The sequence below is a fragment of the Fukomys damarensis genome, unplaced genomic scaffold (assembly GCF_012274545.1).
Source record: "Fukomys damarensis isolate Sample0158 unplaced genomic scaffold, DMR_v1.0_HiC HiC_scaffold_3, whole genome shotgun sequence".
Lineage (NCBI taxonomy): Eukaryota > Metazoa > Chordata > Mammalia > Rodentia > Bathyergidae > Fukomys > Fukomys damarensis.
In genome coordinates, this window is record NW_022900915.1 from 29914244 (window position 1) to 29919734 (window position 5491).

Consider the following 5491-nt stretch of genomic DNA (forward strand, 5'->3'; position numbering starts at 1 on the left):
AAAAAAAAAAAAAGAAATGGACAGCCATATTGGTCTAGAAATGTTAATTTTTTATTTTTATTTTTTATTTTTTTCCATGTGTACAGGGGTAACACATCGTACTAAATATATAAGGTCACATCTATGTGGGTTTGATTACAGAAACTAATAAAGTATTCTCTAAATAATGAAAAAAAAGAATAAGGTAAGAGCAAGAAACAATTTAAATATGTTCAGGGACCATTTTCATCTTCAGAATTAAGGATTATTTTAATGTCACATCATTGCTTTTTCTCTTTTACTTTCCTTTTTAGTTTTATTTTAGGATTCCCTATTTTTAATGTTCATACAGAGATTTCTTTAACTGAAATGCTGAAAAGTTTCTTTGGTGTGTAAAACTATAATAGTACACAGGTTCCTAATGAGATAATTAATAATGTGAAATAGGAAGTAAAGGGCTAAAGGTTTAGGGAAAGTGGGAAGGGTGGGGGAAAGGTAATAAGGGAGAGAAAAAAATATGAGAAACTGAAAAATGGAAATAAAGTGTTTGTAAATGGGGAGGGGAGGAGGGTTGAAGGGAGGGCAGGGACAAGGGGAAAAATGAGAATCAAGACCTATTATGTAAAGGCACAGGATCCCAATGATGAATGTAACTGTACTATATACCTAGATTGTACCAATAAACTCAGTAAAAAGAAAATAAAAATATCAACAGGCCACAGGAAATAGGGTAGATCGGAAGTCCATAGAGGTAAACTAAAGCAGTTCTGATTTGATCGCTAAAAGTAAGACGGAGGAAGTTTTTGGCTTCTGTGTTTGCATTTAACTTACTAAAGAATTACAAAAGGAATACCAAGGTAGATTATTTTTGTCCTTTTTTAAAATTACCTTTTGGTATTTTGTATTTGTTTGAGAATGACTATATAGGGGGAAAAATAAGTGTACTGATGTCCAGAAGTCGGTCAGAAGGATGTTTTCAGTGATGATTTTCAAACTCTTTAACAGTCATGTCATCAGGAGACCCAACTAAGGCCAGCAAGAGAAGCTTTTGCATAGTCTTAGAGCTCCCTACGGGTTTGAGGGTCAGGTCGTTCAGTTGTAGGAAGATTTATGACAGGACATTGTGGTACTAGGGCTCAGATGTAGTTATTAATTTATTTATAGAAATATTTCAAAATGTTAGGGAATATTAGAACTATATACAAGCTAAACATTCCCCTCAGTAAAGTGAGGAAATAGATGGCCCATATTTAAAAACTGCCGTGACTTCTGTATTGTACAATATAAGGACAAAATGCCCCTTTGGCAGAATATTCTTCTAACGAAAATTCTTTACTTGGTATTTCATCAAGAAAAGGTAAATCTCAGGCTCAGAGCCTATTCCAGAATGTAGACGTTTCGACTCCTTGAAGTTAGACAAGATGAAGGTACAGCCTAGAGTTAAATCGATATTGAATAAGAAGCAAGGAAGACCTAAAAAGCCTGGGGAAATCTTGGGTGACATACAGATATAGTATTTAAGACTTTCAGATTCCAGAGCATCTACTTTCAACCTACCCAGCAAATCTACCCACTGACCTCATAAAACTCTGATCCTCTTGGAAACGTATCAGGCTGATCTTAGGAAGTCATACGTGATACATAATGACATGGGAAGCCTGCAGACTGATGTAGCAGGTGATGTAAATGGAACATCATTCCTGCTTTTTAAAACTAGACACAAGGTGAAAATCCCTTATCCCAAGGAGGAAGGAGGAAGGACACAGGAGGAGGAAGAGGAGGAGGAGGAGGAGGAGGAGGAGAAAGGAGAAAGGAAGGAGAAGAAGGCAACTTTGGGTTTTATAAACTTGAAAGTATTGTGTTAAGATGTAATTTTGTAATAATATATGGTCCAATGATTGAGTAATTATAGTAAGTTGATATTGGAAAGGTTGGAACAGAAAATAAAAAGGCAAATTTATAATATATTCTCATTAAATGGGTGTGAAATGAAAAAATGCTGCAAGCAAGTGATACATGGAATAGTAGAGGTACTTAAGATGGGTTACAGTGAAACATTTATGGGATAGGGTAGTTACAAATAAAAAGGAGATAAGAAAAAAGAGTGAGGTGGGAGAACAAATATCATCAGCCTGTCTAAGAGGAGACAGTGATAGCGACCTAACACTGAGCAGCCCTCTCACATTATACAGTTTTTGTCTATAGAATGGTTGATCAAAATATACGGTGAAAGTTTAATTTTTTTTTAGATTTATTACATGTAGACACATTGCCATTAATCTCCTTCAAAATATTCTGCTTTATTTTAAACACAGTTAACCCATTGTTCTTGCCATTTCTGTAGTAGTTCTGGAAGTCTTCTTTCATGTGTGTCTTTATGAGATGCAATCACAAATGCTATAAATACTGCTGCTGAGGCCCTCCAATAGTAAAGCAAGCTTGTAAAAACATTATGGTGTGTCTTCATCCACTTAATCTCTGGATCTGAAGCTGTAACTTCTAGATCTTCTCCAAAGTAAAAATGACCATAAAAGAGAAATATTTTGAACCAATTCAGGACATTGAAGCAGCCGCAACAATGAAACTACAGACACTTATGTAAATGGACCTCCAGCAATGTGGGTATCTCGTGCCAGCAACAAAAAAGGTAACTAACGTAGTCATTGACTCAGCATAATGCTGTCAATAGGACGATTCTGAAAGGTCCTTTAATTTGTATAAGAAAAACTCTACATAAATGTTCCAGCAAGAAAAAAAGTAAGTTGTTTTAAAAGGCAGAGTTGCCATCCCATTGATCCTTATAATGATAGGCCTTGTAACTGTTTCAAAAATTTGAGTAATTATGTGATTTTCAAAAAATTCAATCATATGGTTGATTCATATACATGTGGGTTTATAAATGTCTAAATCATATCCCTGAGAAGATGCTTATTACACTGTTTAAAGAGTAAATTTTAAGCTACATTCCCAGAGCTGAATATGTGTTGTTTTAAAGCAAATGATTGAACTAAGTTTCTGTATCTTCATCTGAAATATGGAAATAATTACAGTGCTCGATTTATAAAATGGTTGACAGATTTGTATTTATATAGACACATATGAATGTATGTACATAATATGGTACAGCAAGTGTTTTACAAGAATTATTATACATTTGAGGTAGCTAAAACTTTTACTTCTCCCAGGACATAGTGTGTTTCCTTAATGGAAATATTTCAGAATCAGCTAGAAAATAAAATTACCAACCTGGATATTTTCTGGAATTCATTAAAAGTGAAGGTTTTGACATTTTCATAATTCTTATAATAAAGACAGGAAAAGTACAATGACAATAGTAATTTGACCCAAGACAAATAGTAAGTAAATACATTTAAAACCTCCAGACCACCGCCCGGCCAAAGATCAGCTGAACTGGGAGCATTGATTTAAATTTGCTGTGTGTGTATTTGGTATGTGTGCGATTGCAAATACCACTAAAAGAATTTAAACAGCAGGTGCCTGTTATTAAAGTCAGTCACTGACAGTGGGTTATGCATCTAGCTGACCTCCTCTGGGGTAAATAAGCCGTTGAGAGTGTGAAAATCCAGTTATGGATCTCCATGGATCCCTAAGACCCTCGGATGAATACAGAGTGAGAGGTGCAATACAAATAGGTGACATTTTGATAATGCATCTTTTTGTAAGCGACATCAAGAAAAGACCTTTACTAGCTCTGTATTGGAACGTCAGTCTGGTTCTTCAGAGATTCACTGAACTCCTTATCCTCTTGAACTTTTAACCTTCATTGATCAAAAATTCTTGTTCTGAAACAAACAAAAAAGTTATATTTCACTCACAAATTCCTCACGGAGAAAGAGATAGAGTTATAAATATTTTATTCTCTCTCTGTCTTTTAAAAGTGGAAAAAGTGTCACTTGGTGCAATGTCCACAATCTTATTATTTTTTTAATCATTTCTTCATGCTACCTCAGAATTATCACACCAAAGTACGATTAGTAATTCAAATTTAGAAACCTAAATGGAAATATAGGAGGATGGAAATATGTAGACTTGCACTGGTAAATGATTCATTTTTTTAAAATAAATGTTGAAGCTAAATTCTAGTGACAATTAAGTGTAAAGTGACCTAGAAATTCCTGATGACCTCTAATGAATTTGATCAATTGAGTTGAAATATGATTCATAAATAAAACTATTGATTGGTACCAAATAGTACTGAATCAAAATTGTATCTTAAAATGGAGCAGTTAGTGTCTTTCTTATGATTTTTAAATGTGTTATGTATATTTAAAGTATAAAACTTAATTATACATACAGAGTGAAATGATTATGAACATGAAACAAGTTAATGTGCAGCAGCTCATATAATAACCAGTCCCTTGTTCTCTTGCCCCTGTGTTGCCAGAATAGCTAAAATCTAATATTTTGGGGAAAAATGCAGAATACAATATGCTGTTATTAATGCTCATTCTCATGTTGTACATTAGATCTCTAGGCTTTGTCATTTTTCATATGGACTATTTTATATACTTTCACCTGTATTCCTCGATTTCCTTCCCCTCATCCCAACACTGGTTACCACTATTTTATTTTCCATTTCTACATATTGGACTGTTCTTAGATTCCAAATGTGAGATCATACAGTTTTTTTTCTCTGTCTGTGACTTATTTATCATAGTGTTGCCCATGTCTGCAATATTGTGGTAAATGGCAGAATCTCTTTTTAAAGGTTTAGTAATACGTCAGTGTGTGTGTGGGGTGATCAGGTTTTTGGTTTTTTTCCCCTATTCATCTGTTAATGGACATTTAGGTTGTTTTTTGTAAACAGTGTTGCAATGAACCTGTGAGTGAAAATGGCAGATTTCTTTACAAGGTGACTTCTTTGTGGGGAGGGCGTGCACTCAGAGAAGGGATTGTGCAGTAGTCTGGCAATTCCATTTTCGATTTCCTTTAAATACCCCACACTGTTTTCCATAATGATTATACCAATCTACATTTCCACACATAGTATACTAAGGTTCCATTTTCTGTTGATAATGAAAAACATTTCACATCTCTTGTCTTTTTGATAAGTCATTCTAAGGTGTGAGGTGATCTCTCAGTCATGTTGATTTGTATGTCCAGCCATTAATGATGTTGAAACAAACATAAACTTTCTTAGTTACTCTTCTCATTGCTGAGAAAATATCTGACATTGACCAGTTAAAGGAAGAAAGGTTTATTTTAGCTCAAGGTTTGTAGTGGTTTCAGTACAGAGTCATCTGGCTCCAGGATAGGTGGCATGGCAGAGGACAATCATCCCAGGCCAGAGCAGGCAGGAAGGCAGCAAGCAGGAAGCCTGCCTTTCCCCTTTATCCATCCAGGCTACATGGCTTTTGATTGGTGTTGAGCCTCTGTCTTCAGTAAATCCTCTCAGCCAAACCCAGAAATATGCTAATTCCAATCAGTGGACTAATTTAGTATCATCACACACCTTTAAACGCAGAGTCACAAATCCCAGATCAAAGCAGCT